The sequence below is a fragment of the Pristiophorus japonicus genome, chromosome 1, assembly GCF_044704955.1.
Source record: "Pristiophorus japonicus isolate sPriJap1 chromosome 1, sPriJap1.hap1, whole genome shotgun sequence".
NCBI classification, from domain to species: Eukaryota; Metazoa; Chordata; class Chondrichthyes; family Pristiophoridae; genus Pristiophorus; species Pristiophorus japonicus.
In genome coordinates, this window is record NC_091977.1 from 319,463,649 (window position 1) to 319,483,999 (window position 20,351).

At 43.0% G+C, this 20,351-nt stretch overlaps 1 protein-coding gene across 10 annotated transcripts in view; it reads left to right on the plus strand.

Moving 5' to 3' along the window:
- Nucleotides 1-911: 911 nt before the first annotated feature.
- znf516 (zinc finger protein 516) overlaps nt 912-20,351 on the plus strand; it is a 309,840-nt gene continuing 290,400 nt past the window's right edge. For 7 of the 10 annotated variants that reach the window (XR_011594882.1, XM_070888589.1, XM_070888587.1 and 4 more), the window contains exons 1-2: nt 912-1,060; nt 1,388-1,443. The gene's annotated coding sequence lies outside the window, so the exon portion shown is untranslated. The other 3 variants (XM_070888591.1, XM_070888588.1, XM_070888594.1) reach the window with 2 other exon arrangements.

A 20,351-nucleotide genomic window follows, 5' to 3' on the forward strand; every position in this document is an offset into this window, starting at 1 on the left:
CACCAGTAAGCTAATTAAATACATTCTCAGCCCATTATAACCTCAACAAAATTTGATACAAATTTCTGCAGTAAGTTTTGTATAGAAATAATATAAAAATTGTGGATCTCCTGCTGTCAAAATCAAGGTGAATTGGGATTAAAAGATTGTGAATTACTGACTCAAAGTGCACAGACTTAATTCAGTCCCTATTTTAAAGTTATCTAAAATCACAGCACAGGAGGCCATTCGGACCATCATGCCTATGTCAACTCTTTGAAAGAGCTATCCAATTAGTCCCACTCACCCGCTCTTTTCCCATAGCCCTAAAAATATTTCTTGTTCAAGTATGTATCCGGTTCCCTTTTGAAAGTTACTATTGAATCAGCTTCCATCACCCTTTCAGGTAGTGTCTTTGTTCAATTTATGATAGAAATTGCTTATGTAAACACGTCACGCTGTAATTACACCCTGCTGCCAGTGGTAATGCAAGGGATTCATTTTAAGACATGCACTTAAAAAAAATTACATTACAGTCCACTGGCTTCTTTTTTCAGAACTAAGCAAAAAGTGCAACCTCGACAATATTATTAAATCAAAGGATTGATATTTCCAGCGATTAGTTAACCAGACCTTGGGGTTTGGTTGCATTGGCATCACGCCAAGGGCCAGTTAGAGAAAAGAAGTCTCATTAAGAACTGTGCAGTGCTTTCCCTACATTGTTAATGTTGATAGTTCCCGATCAGTGCAGTGGAGGGGCGGGACTGCATTGAACAACTTGCTTGACTCACATCCCCATGTCACTTCATTACTCTCCTGCCTGGTTGCGGCGTACGTCACTAATGTAATGCAAGAAATTAAACAACAGGGGGTACGTTGTACAATAATCGCTAACTTGTAACCTTCCCCCCCCCCCCCCCCCCCCAGGCATATACTGTGCAACCGCTGTTTATATTTTTGGTAGCATCTAATACCAACAGAAGTGCACGAAAACAATCTACAAAGTTAATTCAAGTCAACGGAACCCAAGACGTTTTTTCCCTGCATGTCTGTATATTTGCTCGCAATACAAGGCGCCTCGGTAAGTTGGCGGTGGCTGCAGAAAGCGGCGTCTAGTATTTTCAATACGATCACATGTAAGTGATATTATAAATGATGATAGATACATATATAAAGTGTAACGTAAACTGCTTACGTCTTTGAAAATGATGCACATACACAGACACACACGCACACACAAGCATAGCCAGAATAATACGCACAAGTTGCAATTTTTATTACAATGCACGGAGCTGGGTGATTGGTTGGCGAGGACTTATATGTATATTTAACATAAATCGTAAAGAGGTTTCGTTTCTCTAGAGACAGTTGCATATTTAGTGGAGTGGATTGTTTTTTCGTTGCACAGGGAGTGATTTGCACAAGCGGTTGTGACTGAGAGGAAATTCCTTGACGAAGTGCACTGTAAGTACAATGAGGCAGATATTGCAAACAAATAAACGAAGAGAGCTTTATGTTTGTATGTGTGAGAGAGAGACAGAGAAGGGCAAAGAGAGAGGAGACTGGATTCAGCTACGTGCATCGGTTCTTTTCCCTTCTGGGGTGTAGTGTTTTTTTAAAACATTTGCTCCAAGATTGCTGTTGTCGCTTTGAGGGGAACAGTGTGTGTATGTCCTTGGACACTGCTCTTCCCGTTTGCAGACGGTCGCTGCTGCAAATGGACATACAGAGAGAATGGAACGCGGCCCGGAGCTCGAGCTGCTTTGTTGCCGCTGCTCCAGGGGTTTCACACACACAGGGTGCGCGGTAGCAACATCTGTATAAGACATCCCAGCACTTGGTGGGATGGGAGATTGCAAAAAAAAACAGTATGGTCTTTTCTAAACTTTGCAGTTAAAAAAACACTTTCCATTTCATTTGTGATGATGGGGGGTGGGGGTTAGAGGAGTAAGCAATCTGCTCTGATTCACCCTCAGGACCATTGTATTTGTATTGAAGACTATATATGTGCAAAAAAAGTTGTATGTTGACATGTGTTTGCGTTAATTAATTCGTATCAGTATGTTGATTGCATTGATTTTTTTGGTGTCTGTTTTTAAGATTTGCAAGCAACACAGCTCCCAACCCCCCCTCCCCACTCACACACACTCCCAGTTAAGTACATTACATTTTTCTGGGCGGGTTAAAGCTGTAACTGCTGGAATAATCCAATACTGATAGGGAAACTATAATGTTCAACATAAACACAACTTAGATTTTGTACACTGCATTCTAACTTCGAAACTTGGCCCATTCTGATCTTTTGTTTTGATTGCCAATTATTATATAAGGCTTTAAATCGGGTTTATTTATGGCACAGTACCCCAGTAATTACTTTCAGATTGAGGGCTTAGTTCTTTGGCCTGTGTGTGGAAAAAAAAGACCCAGACGTTTTAAATAAATATATTCATTCATAAATAAATGGATGTATTTCAGTATGCATTACCAAACTTTTAGTTTATTCATCATGCCATGGGATGGAGGGGAGGAGGCGGAGGAATGCATATTAACTTTTCATATAGAGGGTAAACAAGGCTAAAACAGCATGCAGCAGCAGTTTACATTGATCCTCACTATTGTCCTTGAGGGCTGTGTGGGTCAAAACGACTTAAAAAGAAACCTTGTACATGTAGATTTGACCAGAATTATTTCTGAAGAAGCTCATGTGCCAGAATTATGTTGCGTAACTTAATTTCTGGTCTGTGTTTGGGGCTTAACTAGTGTTTTTTGGGGGTCGGTTTTGAGCTGTGTACTTTGAATGCTAATTGCGCTTTGAATCTTTAAAAAATATGTTATTTTATATTATAGCTGCAACAGATATGCCAGCATATGTTTCTTATTCACAGGATACACTAATAGGCAAGTTAAACAACACAATCTGTGTCAATGTGTTGCTGAAACCACTTAGAATCAAACAGAATCTGTCGTATAATTCAGGCATGAAGTCACCAAACTGACTTCATGCCAACTATGGTGTAACAGCAACCTAAATTAAACCAAAAATATTTAAAAAAAACAGTTTTGTTTGTAATCTTCCAGAAATAACTCTCATGTTCATTGATCTGCACTATGGGGTGAAATGTTTGCTCTTCATATGGAATATAAGCCTCTGCTGATGTTCCTTTACACCACACACTATCCCTTACTGACAGTGGTGCTGATTTACACTAGTGCAGGATCACTAGTAATGACCTGTTGTCTGTCACTCAATGATGCAATTCATAGTTAACCACCTGTTCAAACATATAGCCAGAGCATCTGCCATCTCCACTTTCACAATAACTTATCTCTAAAGATAATTGTACTGATGGGCATTCAGTATTGTGGAATCATAGAATAGTACAGCACAGGAGGAGGCCGTTCGGCCCATCACCTCTGCATCGAGCAATTTCGAACAACAATCCAGTTAGTCCCATTGCCCTGCTCTTTCCCCATATCCCTGCAATGTTTTCTCCTTCAAGTATTTATCCAATTCCCATTTTGAAGTATAAAACTTCTAAAGCATATTTGTTTTGTCCCTTTATAAAAAGACAGCAGTAATGAGCATATCTGTTGATAAAACAATACCAGTTAAAAATGGTAACAACATAAATCTGGATTATAATCTCTGCTTTATGATACCTCAGTTTAACAAGTGAGTAGCTGACAGATATAAACCAGGAAGTTGGCAGGTTGAGTGAGTTTGCATCCCATGAAGTTACTCCAAATTGTACAAACTGCTTTGGGTGTGTGTTATTGTGTACTATTTTAATAGGATTTGGACAGATTATGTTATCAATAAGTGAGTTTTAATGACAAGAACAAAGAATATAGGGCTCAAATTTCCCCAGGAGTTGCCCCGCTTTTTTTGGAGTAAGTAGCTTTTTTTGGAGTAACTTAAAAATCGCAAATTTCCCCATTTAACTTGCTCCAGTGTAAGTCAGTTAGGTTTTTTTTAAGTTTCGTTTTTTTTCTCCAAAAGGGGGCGTGACCAGCCATTTACGCCTCTTTTGGCCATAGAAGCAAATTTGGCCAGTTAAAAGTTACTCCAAACTAACTTAGGCAGTGTATGTGGCCACTTTTGAGGCACAGAAAAACATTACCTACATTTAAGAAATCAGCATAGGTAGCCAGAGATGGAGCGGGGTGGGGGGGGGGGGGTGGTGGTGGGGGGCAGGTGAGTTAGAGGATTCTAAAGCACTAAACACCTTCACAGCATCAGCATAACATCAAAACAACTTCAGCACAACATCTTCACGACATCATCAAAAGTAAATGAAAGATAAATCAGCTACTGAAAATAGAGCAGTCCTACCTTGCTGACTGCAGAACGCACCGGCTAGCCCTACCCCCAAGGCTAGGGGCGGCAGACACACATGATTGTAGGGGTGAGGGATTTTTTTTTTACAGTTGTTCCTAAATGTGTGGTAATAATGGAACATGTGTGGTGATAATGCAAAAACTCTTTTATTGGAAAGTTTACAAAGCACTTCCACAACAACAACAACAACAACTGCAAAGAAAGGCTGCACCCATCTCTCACCCACATCTCGGGGAAAGTGCACTTCCTCATAGGGTCGGTAATGGTGGTGAGGGGGATTGGGGGCTCGGCTTGGGTCTCACCAGTGGCTGGTGCGTGGATTGAAGTGGGAGTGGCATTTGAGTATCTGGCCTTTGTGCCCTTATTGCAGAAGCTAGCTCCCTCATGGCATCTGCCATTGTTTGCACACCCTCTGAAATGCCTGCCCTCACTTCTCGTCTCAGTGCTGATATTTCTCCCGACAGTGTCGCCACCTGATCATGCACCCCACTGACGGTCGCCACGAGTGATCTTGTAAGGGCATTGGTCTCCTCACCCAATGACATAACCTGATTAACATCTGATGAAGGCTGCATCTCAGGAGAGACTGGTCGGCTTCTCCTTCCCCTCGCCGTGGGTCTGCCTTGTGGCACCCCTCCAGTGTGAGGCATAGGCTGGGACGGTGGGACACTGGGTGTTCCAACATGCATTTCACCACCGTCACTGGGACCCGCGACCTCGGAAGGTGTGAAACCATGGAATGTTGCCGCGGAGCTCATAGAGGTTTCTGGCAGTGCGATGCCCTGTACTATGGACGAATCCATATCACTATCAGAATTCTCCCGTGAACTCATTTTCATGGACCCCTCCCCCCCCCCCGCCCTGCCCTCCACACCCGCCTTGGTCTGGAGCGCACGCATCTGGATCTTCTGTGGATCTTCAGGATGTTCAGGATTGTCGTCGTCTTCTGCAAAATACAACAGAACAGTCAAATGGTTATCAGCACAGGAGGGGGCAGGATGGGTGGCATGAGTTGTCTCACGCGTAGCTGGCCAGTCAACAGGTTGATTTGAAGGGCGACGATGCATTTTAATGACTCACCCTCACCCTTGCGTGTGGGTCCAGCATGTACAGAGCTGTTTCTTTTTCTGCCGGTGCGACTCATCAGGGCAGCAACCCGCTGTTCCAGGGGTGATAGTTGGTGCAGATTTGGCGGCCCTCCTCCTATTCTAAGTCTTTCCCTTTTGTTGTGGGCCAATTTCTCCTGCAAAGATGAAAATATGACTTTTCACACATGGTGTGCTCCTGATGGGTGGGACATATACAGATGGTCAATTTACAATTGCAATTCCATTTAAAGATGAAGATATTAATTACACTCACTACTTGACCAACGTCCTGCCTTTTCTTTTTTCACTGGCTTCCAGATCTTGCGGTAGTCACCCCTGCGGAGTATTCTTCTGCAACCAGGTTCCATCGTCTTCTTATTTCTTTGGGTGGAACTTTTGTGGGACCACTCTTACTGATATCCAGCTCCAGCAATTTGTCCTCAATGACAGTGACTAGTTTCTCCACTTCCTCATGGAGGAAATTGTTTGTTCTTGTTGCACGCTCTTGCGTCATTGGTGTATTGGACTTACACTCAGGTAATCTTGAAAAATAACAGTTATCACCTTTCTTCCACCTATGCAGCACACCTTTCCACTCCCTCAGCCACTCAAAAATCACCATTCACACCTTACCTTTATATATGGTCCATTACCAATGTTGCTGAGGCACTGAGGACGCTGTCCCTTTAATTGGCCGATTGCCAAGCTTCCTGCTCCAGTGCGCACATGCTGAAATGCGCATTGCGCATGCTGAAACGGAAATGCGCATTGCGCATGCTGAAACGTCCCCTGCCGGCACTCGAGGAGACACTGGGCCCAAGTCCCGCCTCCTGCCAGCTGCGCTGAGCAAGCGCGGCCGAAGCTCCGCCCCCCCGCAGGTCCTGCAGCGCCACACCACAGGAACAGAATGAAGAAGGAGTGGCCAAAGTAGGAGGTAAATTTTCGGCGCGTCTTTTGCCCCACAGAGTTGGCGTACCATGGCTAACTACGTCGCTCTAGGCGGCTGGGGAAATTTGGGCCCATATAGTGCATGTCACAGCGTCCCAAAGCGCTACACAGACAATGAAGTGTGGTCACTGTCATAATGTAGGGAAATATAGCAACCAATTTACACAATGCAAGGTCCCACAAACAGCAATGAATCTGCTTTAGTAAAAAAGAAAGTCTTTGCACTCCCTTAATACTGCACTGGAGAGTCAGTCAAGATTTTATGCTCAAGTCTCTGGAGCGAGACTTGAACTCACAACTTTCTGCTTCAAAGGTGAGGATGCTACCAATTGAGCCAAAGTGGACAGTGGGTGATGGTGGCTGAAGGATAAATCTTGGCCACAACACCAGGAGAACTTCGCTTCACAAATAATGGCATGGGATCTTTCATGTCCATCTCAGAGGGCAGATGGGGGTCTGGTTTAATGTCTCATCTGAAAGCACCTCTGACACTCCCTCAATGCTGTAATAAAGTGTCAGCCAAGATTATCTTCTCAAGTTTCTGGTGTGGGGCATGAATCCACAATCTTCTGCTGCAGAGGCAAGAGTGTTACCCACCAAGGCTGACACATAGGTATTCCCCTCTCTTGACACTACCATGCTTGCCTGCTCCTAACTTCTTGCTATCTGGATTGTGTAGTCCTTCTAATGTCTGTGGTGTGTGTGAATAATTATAATGTATTCATATGGCCCTGTAACCACAATAATCCCAGAGAGTGAACCAGGAACCAGATTAAGAACCAGATGGCTGGAATTAATATTGCATGTCTAGTTGACAGGCTAAATGGGGAATTAGTGTTCTGCTTTCAAACAAAAGAGACAGTAACTGCTATTAAACAATGGTTTACACACACATATTTTGATTTGCCTGAGTACTATCTTTCTCTGCAGATATGTTGGAACATGTATACTGATATAAGAACATACATAAGAACATAAGAAATAGGAGCAGGAGTAGGCCATACGGTCCCTCGAGCCTGCTCCACCATTTAATATGATCATGGTTGATCCGATCATGGACTCAGGTCCAGTTGGGAATAAGGGGTTATGGGGAGCGGGCAGGGAAGTGGACTTGAGTCCATGATCGGATCAGCCATGATCGTATTAAATGGCGAAGCAGACTCGAGGAGCCGTATGGCCTACTCCTGCTCCTATTTCTTATGTTCTTACGTATGTTCTTACATCAGTATACATGTTCCAACATGGGAAAATGATGGCAAAACTTTTACCTTTTGGTTAGCCCATCTTAACTGTCAGGTGAAGATAGATGATGTTTAATTTGGCATCTGTGGCAGTACAGAAAGTTTGCAAAGAATATTTTTTAATGAGGTTATTAATATAGTATTGCAATGATGGCAGAAGGAAAAAAATGTTTTATATAATGAACATTTTGATTCATAAATACTATTTTGGCATCTCTATTAGTATCAGTGCTCTCTAAGCATTCATCTTTCTGATTATCCTCTGAAATTTTTTGCAAGGCATAACCTTGTGAGAAAGTACCACACTGCACCTGTTATTAACATGTAAGTTAATATTGCAAGTAAGTAAGATACAACTCCATTTATCTTATTTATATTCTATTTGCCTTCATTCCAGCACTAAGAGTATTTCTGTACTTTTATCCAGTGTTGTGATGAGGGAAGGATGTCCCTTCACTGTTGTGGACTACATAGAATTTTCATCACAGAAACAGGCCATTCGGCCCAACTGCTCCATGGTGGTGTTTATGCTCCATGTGAGCCTCCTCCCACCCTACTTTGGGCTCAATTTTCCCCAGTGATTTGTGCTTTTTTTTGGAGCAGGCTGCTCTTTTTGGCGTAAGTTGAAAATCCCCAGTTTCCCCAATCAATTTGCACCAATGTAACTCAGTCAGTGACGATTTTTTTTAGGCCAGTTTTTTTTTCAACCAAAGGGGGCATAACCAGCCACCTATGCCAATTCTGGCCATTTAGGGAAGTTTGGCCAGCTGAGAGTTACTCCAGTTGTGCTTAGGCCAGCGTATGCGGCCTCTGCAGAAAAACCTTCCATAGAGTTAAGGAAAGCGGCGCAGCAGATGCCCGGACACACTAAAAGAATTGAAAAACACAGCAGCAACTTACCTCCAACCCCATCCAAAGGCTGCCCGGTCCCATTCTCGGTCCCCATTCTCCCGGCCCGGTCCTGTTCTTGGTCCCCGGTTCACACACAAACAGAAAGAGAGAGAGACAGTGAATGAATGAATCCGGGGACCGACAATGAGACCGGACCGGGAGAATGGGGACCGAGAATGGGATCGGACTGGCAAGCCCTTCGGGTGGGGTTGGAGGTAAACATAGAAACATAGAAACATAGAAAATAGGTGCAGGAGTAGGCCATTCAGCCCTTCGAGCCTGCACCACCATTCAATAAGATCATGGCTGATCATTCACCTCAGTACCCCTTTCCTGCTTTCTCTTCATACCCCTTGATCCCTTTACCCGTCAGGGCCATATCTAACTCCCTCTTGAATATACCTAATGAACTGGCATCAACAACTCTCTGCGGTAGAGAATTCCAGAGAGTAACAACTCTCTGAATGAAGAAATTTCTCCTCATCTCGGACCGAAATGGCTTACCCCTTATCCTTAGACTGTGACCCCAGGTTCCCAACATTGGGAACATACTTCGTGCATTTAACCTGTCCAGTCCCGTCAGAATTTTATAAGTTTCTATGAGGTGCCCTCTCATTCTTCTAAACTCCAGTGAATACAGGCACAGTCGATCCAGTCTCTCCTCATACGTCAGTCCCGCAATCCCGGGAATCAGTCTGGTGAACCTTCGCTGCACTCCCTCAATAGCAAGAACATCCTTCAGGTGAGGCCTCACCAAGGCCCTGTACAGCTGCAGCAAGACCTCCCTGCCCCTATACTCAAATCCCCTAGCTTAGAAGACCAACATGCCATTTACCTTCTTCACCGCTTGCTATACCTGCATGTCAACTTTCAATGACTGATGTACCATGACACCCAAGTCTCGTTGCATCTCGCCTTTTCCTAATCTGCCGCCATTCAGATAATATTCTGCCTTCATGTTTTTGCCACCAAAGTGGATAACCTCACATTTATCCACATTATACTGGCATGCATTTGCCCACTCACCTAACCTGTCCAAGTCACCCTGCAGCCTCTGAGCATCCCCCTCACAGCTCACACTGCCACCCAGCTTAGTGTTGTCTGCAAACTTGGAGATATTATACTCAATTCCTTCATCTAAATCATTGATGTATATTGTAAATAGCTGGGGTCCCAGCACTGAGCCCTGCGGCACCCCACTAGTCACTGCCTGCCATTCTGAGAAAGACCCGTTTATCCCTACTCTCTGCTTCCTGTCTGCCAACCAGTTTTCTATCCACGTCAATACATTACCCCCAATACCATGTGCTTTAATTTTGCACACTAATCTCTTGTGTGGGTCCTTGTAAAAAGCCTTTTGAAAGTCCAATTACATCACATCCACTGGTTCTCCCTTGTCCACTCTACTTGTTACATCCTCAAAAAAATTCGAGATTTGTCAAGCATGATTTCCCTTTCATAAATCCATGCTGACTTGGACTGATCCTGTCACTGCTTTCCAAATGCTCTGCTATTTCATATTTAATAATTGATTCCAACATTTTTCCCACTACTGATGTCAGGCTAACCGGTCTATAATTCCCCGTTTTCTCTCTCTCTTTAAAAAAGTGGTGTTGCATTAGCTACTCTCCAGTCCATAAGAACTGATTCAGAGTCGATAGACTGTTGGAAAATGATCACCAATGAATCCATTATTTCTAGGGCCATTTCCTTAAGTACTCTGGGATGCAGACTATCAGGCCCTGGGGATTTATCAGCCTTCAATCCCATCAATTTCCCTAACATAATTTCCTGACTAATAAGGATTTCCTTCCGCTCCTCCTTCTCGCTAGACCCTCGGTCCTCTAGTATTTCCGGAAGGTTATATGTATCTTCCTTCGTGAAGACCGAACCAAAGTATTTGTTCAATTGGTCTGCCCTTTCTTTGTTCCCCACTATAAATTCACCTGAATCTGACTGCAAGGGACCTACGTTTGTCTTCACTAATCTTTTTCTCTTCACACATCTATAGAAGCTTTTACAGTCAGTTTTTATGTTCCTAGCAAGCTTCTTCTCATATTCTATTTCCCCCCATCTAATTAAACCCTTTGTCCTCCTCTGCTGAATTCTAAATTTCTCCCAGTCCTCAGGTTTGCTGCTTTTTCTGGTCAATTTATATGCCTCTTCCTTGGATTTAACACTATCCCTAATTTCCCTTGTTAGCCACGGGTGAGCCACCGTCCCCGTTTTATTTTTACTCCAGGCAGGGATGTACAATTGTTGAAGTTCATCCATATGATCTTTAAATGTTTGCCATTGCCTATCCACCATCAACCCTTTAAGTACCATTCGCCAATCTATCCTAGCCAATTCACATCTCATACCATCGAAGTTACCTTTCCTTAAGTTCAGTACCCTAGTCTCTGAATTAACTGTGTCACTCTCCATCTTAATAAAGAATTCTACCATATTATGGTCACTCTTCCCCAAGGGGCCTCGCACAACAAGATTGCTAATTAGTCCTTTCTCATTACACATCACCCAGTCTAGGATGGCCAGCCCTCTAGTTGATTCCTCGACATATTGGTCTAGAAAACCATCCCTAATACACTCCAGGAAATCCTCCTCCACCGTATTGCTACCAGTTTGGTTAGCCCAATCAATATGTAGATTAAAGTCGCCCATGATAACTGCTGTACCTTTATTGCACGCATCCCTAATTTCTTGTTTGATGCTGTCCCCAACCTCACTACTCCTGTTTGGTGGTCAGTACACAATTCCCACGACCGTTTTCTGCCCTTTGGTATTCCGCAGCTCTCGCCATACAGATTCCACATCATCCAAGCTAATGTCCTTCCTTACTATTGTGTTAATTTGCTCTTTAACCAGCAACGCTACCCCACCTCCTTTTCCTTTGTGTCTATCTTTCCTGAATGTTGAATACCCCTGGATGTTGAGTTCCCAGCCTTGGTCACCCTGGAGCCATGTCTCCGTAATCCCAATTATATTGTATTCGTTAGTTGCTGCTATGTGTTTTTCAATTCTTTTAATGTGTTGGGAGCTGGCTCAGCTCGCATTGTGTCCCAGGTTACCATGGCAGCCTGATCTTTTTGGTGCAGATCAAGGCTCCACCCCTAGAACTAAAGGTCGAGTTACGCCACACCAAACTGAAGAAATCCAACGTGGAAACTTAGAATATTTTTTTTGGGCGTATTTAGGCCCCCCAAAATAGGGCGTAACTCTTCAAGTGCGCCAAAAAAATGCGGCATCTGCAGAAAAACCTTCCATAGAGTTAAGGAAAGCGACGATTCGGAAAGATAGACAAGAAGGGAAAGGAGGTGGGGTAGCTCTGTTAATAAAGGATGATATCAGGGCAGTTGTGAGAGACGATATTGGCTCTAATGAACAAAATGTTGAATCATTGTGGGTGGAGATTAGAGATAGTAAGGGGAAAAAGTCACTGGTGGGCGTAGTTTATAGGCCCCCAAATAATAACTTCACGGTGGGGCGGGCAATAATCAAGGGAATAATGGAGGCATTTGAAAAAGGAACGGCAGTAGTCATGGGGGATTTTAACCTACATATCGATTGGTCAAATCAAATCGCACGGGGTAGCCTGGAGGAGGAATTCATAGAATGCATACGGGATTGTTTCTTAGAACAGTATGTTACAGAACCTACAAGGGAGCAAGCTATCTTAGATCTGGTCCTGTGTAATGAGACAGGAAAAATAAACAATCTCCTAGTAAAAGATCCTCTCGGAATGAGTGATCACAGTATGGTTGAATTTGTAATACAGATTGAGGGTGAGGAAGTTGTGTCAGAAACGAGCGTACTATGCTTAAACAAAGGGGACTACAGTGGGATGAGGGCAGAGTTGGCTAAAATAGACTGGAAACACAGACTAAACGGTGGTACAATTGAGGAACAGTGGAGGACTTTTAAGGAGCTCTTTCATAGTGCGCAACAAAAATATATTCCAGTGAAAAAGAAGGGTGGTAAGAGAAGGGATAACCAGCCGTGGATAATCAAGGAAATAAAGGAGAGTATCAAATGAAAGACCAATGCGTATAAGGTGGCCAAGGTTAGTGGGAAACTAGAAGATTGGGAAAATTTTAAACAACAGCAAAGAATGACTAAAAAAGCAATAAAGAAAGGAAAGATAGATTACGAAGGTAAACTTGCGCAAAACATAAAAACGGATAGTAAAAGCTTTTGCAGATATATAAAACGGAAAAGAGTGACTAAAGTAAATGTTGGTCTCTTAGAAGATGAGAAGGGGGATTTAATAATGGGAAATGTGGAAATGGCTGAGACTTTAAACAATTATTTTGCTTCGGTCTTCACAGTAGAAGACAGAAAAACCATGCCAAAAATTGCTGGTCATAGAAATGTGGGAAGGGAGGACCTTGAGACAATCACTATAACTAGGGGGGTAGTGCTGGACAGGCTAATGGGACTCAAGGTAGACAAGTCCCCTGGTCCTGATGAAATGCATCCCAGGGTATTAAAAGAGATGGCGGAAGTTATAGCAGATGCATTCGTTATAATCTACCAAAATTCTCTGGACTCTGGGGAGGTACCAGCGGATTGGAAAGCAGCTAATGTAACGCCTCTGTTTAAAAAAGGGGGCAGACAAAAGGCAGGTAACTATAGGCCAGTTAGTTTAACATCTGTCGTGGGGAAAATGCTTGAAGCTATCATTAAGGAAGAAATAGCGGGACATCTAGATAGGAATAGTGCAATCAAGCAGACGCAGCATGGATTCATGAAGGGGAAATCATGTTTAACTAATTTATTGGAATTCTTTGAGGATATAACGAGCATGGTGGATAGAGGTGTACCAATGGATGTGGTGTATTTAGATTTTCAAAAGGCATTCGATAAGGTGCCACACAAAAGGTTACTGCAGAAGATAGAGGTACGCGGAGTCAGAGGAAATGTATTAGCATGGATAGAGAATTGGCTGGCGAACAGAAAGCAGAGAGTCGGGATAAATGGGTCCTTTTCGGGTTGGAAATCGGTGGTTGGTGGTGTGCCACAGGGATCGGTGCTGGGACCACAACTGTTTCCAATATACATAGACGACCTGGAAGAGGGGACAGAGTGTAATGTAACAAAATTTGCTGATGACACAAAGATTAGTGGGAAAGCGGGTTGTGTAGAGGACACAGAGAGGCTGCAAAGAGATTTGGATAGGTTAAGCGAATGGGCTAAGGTTTGGCAGATGGAATACAATGTCGGAAAGTGTGAGGTCATCCACCTTGGGAAAAAAAACAGTAAAAGAGAATATTATTTGAATGGGGACAAATTACAACATGCTGAGGTGCAGAGGGACCTGGGGGTCCTTGTGCATGAATCCCAAAAAGTTAGTTTGCAGGTGCAGCAGGTAATCAGGAAGGCGAATGGAATGTTGGCCTTAATTGCGAGAGGGATGGAGTACAAAAGCAGGGAGGTCCTGCTGCAACTGTATAGGGCATTGGTAATGCCGCACCTGGAGTACTGTGTGCAGTTTTGGTCACCTTACTTAAGGAAGGATATACTGGCTTTGGAGGGGGTACAGAGACGATTTACTCGGCTGATTCCGGAGATGAGGGGGTTACCTTATGATGATAGATTGAGTAGACTGGGTCTTTACTCGTTGGAGTTCAGAAGGATGAGGGGTGATCTTATAGAAACATTTAAAATAATGAAAGTGATGGACAAGATAGAGGCGGAGAGGTTGTTTCCACTGGTCGGGGAGACTAGAACTAGGGGGCACAGCCTCAAAATATGGTGGTGCCAATTTAAAACCGAGTTGAGAAGGAATTTCTTCTCCCAGAGGGTTGTGAATCTGTGGAATTCTCTGCCCAAGGAAGCAATTGAGGCTAGCTCATTGAATGTATTCAAGTCACAGATAGATAGATTTTTAACCAATAAGGGAATTAAGGGTTACGGGGAGAGGGCGGGTAAGTGGAGCTGAGTCCACGGCCAGATCAGCCATGATCTTATTGAATGGCGGAGCAGGCTCGAGGGGCTAGATGGCCTACTCCTGTTCCTATTTCTTATGTTCTTATGTTATGTTATCTTTCTATTCCTTTCTCCCTCATTTACTTGTCTAGCTTCCCTTTAAATGCATCTATACTCTTTGCCTCAACTTGTGGTTGTGACTTCCACATTCTCACCATTCTTTGGGTAAAGAAGTTTTCCCTGAATTCCTTATTGGATCTTATAGTGACTATCTTATATCTCTGACCAGTATTTTTGGTCTCCCCACAAGCAGAAACATCTTCTCCCAGCCTACTCTATCAAACCCTTTCAAAATCTTAAAAATCTCCATCAGGTCACCTTTCAGCCTTCTCTTTTCTGGAGAAAAGAGCCCTAGCCTGCTCACCCTTTGCTGATAGTCATAACTTCTCAGTTCTGACATCATCCTTGTGAATCTTTTTTGCACTTTCTCCAGTGTCTCTATATCCTTTTTTATGATATGAAAAACAGAATAATGGAGGTTGCGCTATATATTTTTGGGATGACTTTCGTCTAATTTTTGTTTAGTGACTTGGTTGGGAGTCACCAAATCTTGCCCTTGACTCATGCACCCCAAAGTGATCTCTATGGTACTGGAAAATACAAATCATTTACTTGCAGTTTGAAGTTGATTTTCCTTAGATCTGGAACTAATTACTCATTCTTTCACCATTTTACATTAATTTGTTTTATTGTGACTTTGTCCTCTCTAAAAGGAAGACTTGCATTTATATAACGCCTTTCATAACCTCAGGACGTCCCAAAGCAATTTAATACTTTTGAAGTGTAGTCACTGTTGTAATTTTTGAAATGCAGCAGCCAATTTGCCCACAGCAAGGTCCCACAAACAGCAATGTGATAATGACCAGATAATCTGTTTTAATGATGTTGATTGAGGGATAAATATTGGCCAGGACACCAGGGATAACGCCCTGGCTCTTCTTCGAAATAGTCCCAAGGGATCTTTTACGTCCACCAGAGACAGCAGACAGGGCCTCGGTTTAACGTCTCATCCAAAAGACAGCAGTTCCCTCAGTAATGCACTGGAGTGTCAGCCCAGAAATTTTGCTCAAGTCTCCCGAGTGGGACTGGAACCTTTTGACTCAGAGGTGAGGGCACTACCAACTGAGCCACCGCTTTGATGATGCCAGTTGCAAATTTGTGGCATTTAAAAAAAAATTAACTGAAGTTCAGTACCTGACTAAGAATAAAGGTATTAAAAGGAAAAGCATGGAAATCTGAAATAATGGCAGGTAAAAAAGGAAAGGGCCAGCAGATTAAAAAACATAAATGAGAGAGGAAAAATAGATAGATGAACATTTCAGGTATACTCCTTCATCAGAATGGAGAATAGATACTTAGAAATGGAGATATTTTCATTTTCTCACTGATGAACAAGGCCACTCAACCTGTGGCGTACTGTACATATATAATACATAATATAATACAGCGCTTAATTGACAATTTTGGTTTATTCCTTTGATTGTTTAAAAAATAATTATTATTATTTTACTGAACAACTGGAGTTTGTTCAGTTATCAGTAGTCAAAAATAAATCTGCTCCAATATGTAGTTTGAAATCAGATTATAAATTTCAGTGGTAAATTCATTCTCTAACTCCTAAAGCATACTTCTGTAATGAACATTATTGGTGAGCCTGTGCTTGTCTTCCTGCGCCACTCAGTGTAGACAGACATTAAAGAGGACCTAAGATTGCTTGCTCGTACTGTGATATCATCAGATTTTCAGACCTCAGTGAACCCTCCTATCTTATTTGCGTCATTTTAAGAAGCAAATCCGTAAACTGTGTTGAAAAGTTTTTTAAGAAGCTGACCTGCATTAAAATGGATTACCAGAAGGTTATGTTTCATAATAAAAAAAACCAGTTAGCATTGATTCATGTTTTCTGTTAGGAATGTCAATTTAATATTTCTTATGAAATTTATTGGTATTTTGCATTTTACAGATTTTTTATAAATACTCTAATCGATTGGCTTTATTGTCTGAAAGAACAGAAATAAATTATAATCTGGATCGGAGCTAGTTGCAGAAAATAGCTCATTTTAACAAGAAGAGTATACGCTTGAATAGAAATGCTAGCCAGCCCATCTGAAAGCAGCATGTTTAGTACATGAGGTACAGAGATAACTCAAAAGAGGCAATGAGTTATTTTAGGAGCTTTGTAGTGCAGTGATTTGAAGACTATAATATTGTTTTGTTCAAAATTGTTCTTCAGCAATTAAGCAGTGGCAATATCGTGACAGAAATTCCTTATTTTTGGTAAGGTGCCTTTTTCCGTGAGATTAACCAACAAACTCACGGAAATGCACCATTTTAAAACATAGGAGTCCCGCACAGAAATGGGGCGATTGGGCATTTACAAAACTATACCCGCTCAAATTGTTGCAACATAGGAACTGGAGGAGGCCATTCAGCCCCTCAGTCTTCGATGAGATCATTGCGGATCAGTATCCTAACTCCTTCTACTTGCCTTGGTTCGATATCCTTTTACACCCATGTCTAGCAAAAACCTATCGATAGCAGATTTCAAATTATTAATTGAGCTAGTATCTATTGCTTTTTTCTGAGAGAGAGTTCCACACTTCTACCACCCTTTGAGTGAAGAAGTGTTTCCTAACTTCTCTCCTGAATGACCTGTCTCTGATTTTAAGGTTATGTCCCCTTGTCCTAGATTCCCCGCCAGTGCACAACGTTTCTATTTACAATATATATATATATACAAAAGTAAAATTCTGCGGATGCTGAAATCTGGAATAAAAACAGAAAATGCTGGAAATCTCAGCAGGTCAGGCAGCATCTGTGGAGAGGAAGCAGAGTTAATGTTTTAGGTCGACGACCCTTCGTCAGAACTGGAGAGTGTTCGGAAAGAACAGATTCTTAACAAGCACTGAAAGGGGGAGGGGAGGAAAGAACAAAAGGGAAGGTCTGTGATAGGTTGGAAGACAAGAGAGATTAGAGAGACAAAAGGGGTTAGAAAAACATTAGTCAAGATAGGGTGTGAATGATGGGATAATGACCAACTGCCATTAGAGACAAAGAGATCTAGGACAAGGGGACATAACCTTAAACTCAGAGCCATGCCATTCAGGAGAGAAGTTAAGAAACCGTCTTCACGCAAAGGGTGCTAGAAGTTTGGAACTCTCTCCAACAAAAAAGCAATAGATGCTAGCTCAATTTCTATTTATCCTTTCCTTTCAAAATCCTAAAAACCTCAATCAAATCATTCCTTAACCTCTATTTCAGGGAATACAAGCTTAGTTTATGTAATTTCTCCTCCTAATCTAACCTTTGGAGCCCTGGTAACATTCTGGTGAATCTGCGCTGCATTCCTTCCAAGGCCAATATATTCATTCTAAGATCCCGACCCTTTCCGATATTAAACTGCAGGAGTTTGCAGGTGGGAACTTTGTGTATTTATGCAAATTGAGGTCCTGTTATGTCAAGCGGTCCCCAATGCAGTTTTAACCAGGGTCTGAGCTTTCCCCGCTCGGCAGCTGCTGGTATGCAGATGGAAGAGGCCCCTGCAGATTTAGTTTAATACTTTCCTTTTTTAGAGCTAGAAGGAGCAGGAGTTATGGTAAGCCTTTATAAATTATTAGTTAGGTCTTAGCTTGAGTATTGTGTTTCAAGTTCTGGGCACCACACTTTAAGAAGGATGTCAAGGTCTTGGAGAAGGTGCAGAGGAGATTTACTAGAATTATACTAGGCATGAGTTATGTGGAGAGACTGGAGAACCTGGGGTTTATTCTCCTTAGAGCAGAGATGGTTAGGAGATTTAATAGAGAGGTTCAAAATTAGAATAAATAAAAATAAACTGTTTCCAATGGCAGGAGGGTCGGAAAACAGAGGACACAGATTTAAGGTATTGGGTAAAGAACCAGAGGCGACACGAGGAGAATTTCTTTTACGCAGTCAGTTATTATCTGGAATGCACTGCCTGAAACAGATTCAATAGTAACTTTCAAAAGGGAATTGGACAAATAGTTGAACAGGAAAATAAGCAGGGAATCAGCAGGGAATTGGAACTGATTGGATAACACTTACTAAGAACAGACACAGGCACGATGGGCCGAATAGCCTGCTTCTATGCTGCATGATTCTACAAGAGTGCTTCTCCGTGCACACTATGGGCTCGATTTTCCCCAGTTATCTGCGCCGTTTTTTTGTCATGCGTCACTTTTTTTGGCCTAAATTAAAATATCCAACTTTCCCCAAAGATTGTGCGCCAGTGTAACGCAGTTAGTGATGATTTTTTTTAGGTTAGTTTTTTTTTGCATCATTGGGGGGCATAACCTGCCACCTGCACCAATTCTGGCCATTTAAGCAAGTTTGGCCAGCTCCGATTTACTCCAATTTTTCTTCGGACGGCGTATGTGACCGCTGTGGAAAAACCTTCTGGGCAGTTAAGAAAATCGGTGCAGCAAATGCAGTTCCACGGCCCAGATAGCAGTAGCAGAGAGGGAGAAAGAGGGGGAGAGGAGAGAGGGCATAGAGGAGAGAGAGGGGAGAGGAGAGAGGGGGGAGAGGAGAGAGGGGGGAGAGGAGAGAGGGGGGAGAGGAGAGAGGGGAGTGGGGGGGGAAGGAGAGAGGGGAGAGGGGAGCCCTTCGGCCAGGGCTAGCAGTGGAAACTGGCACCGGAAGGGGAAGGAGGCCTTTCAGCCAGGGTTAGGAGCGGCACTGGACACCAGGAGGGGGATGGGGGACGCGGCGGGGGGGGGGGGGGGGGGGATAGACTTCTGGCATAAACACTTTTAATAATTGAATGCTGGAATGCAGCTGCAATGTGCAAGGTGCTTGTGCAGGTTGCTGTGAGCTGGCCAGAATGTGTTGTATGTTTCACTTTCCAGCCTCAGCCCGCAGTGTGTCCCTGGTTACCCTGGCAACATGATCTTTTTGGCGCAGATCTTAGGCTCCACCCCCCAAAGCTAAAGGACAGGCTAGGCATCGCCAAAATTAACAATTCAAACGGGGAAAGTTGGATAATTTTTTTTTGCCGTAGTTGGGCCCCAAAAAACGTGCATAACTCTTCAAGTTTGCCAAAAAACAGCTTTGGGGAAAATTGAGCCCAATGAAAGTGGTGGCCTCCCCTGCCCCTAACGCCACCATCCTGATTTGCTTCCCTTCCACGAGACCCTCCCCAAGCCCCCTCCTTGTTACTTAGATAGAAGCTGGCGTGTTGGGACAGGAAGGAAATGGATCGGCAGCATTTTGATGAGGCCGGGCTGAGGTCTCCTGCCACCTCTGCTGGTTGGGGAATTAACTGGATGGAGGGGTTTCCCACTGGATATCTGCTCCCAGTCACAATCCGCCCTGTACTGTTCTTGTTAGTGGCACTTCATCATGATGGATATGCACTAACCATCTATTACTGCATTTCAAAACAACTAATGAACCACTTAATCAGTATAAATGTGTTAATCTAACCGTGGAGTGAAAATTTGTAATAGGGAATGACTCAATGCCAACGGAAAGTATGTTCTTTTAGCAACAAGAAGCTCCAAGTCCTTGTGAACTCTGTAATAGAGCATTGTGAGGAGATTTTTGATCAGTCTGGCAACACTTCGATATTCAAATTCTCATCCTTGTTTTCAAATTCCTCCATGGCTTCATCTATCTCTGTAACATCCTCCAGCCCTACAATCCTCCAGGATTTCTGCACTGCTTCAATTATGGCCTCTTGCGCATCCCCGATTTTAATCGCTCACCATTGGCGGCCGTGTCTTCAGCTGCCACGGCTCTAAGCTCTGGAATTCCCTCTTGAAACCTCTCCGCCTCATCTCCTTTAAGACGCTCCTTAAAACCTATCTCTTTGACCAAGCTTGGTCCTAATATCTCTTTACATGGCTTGGCATCAAATTT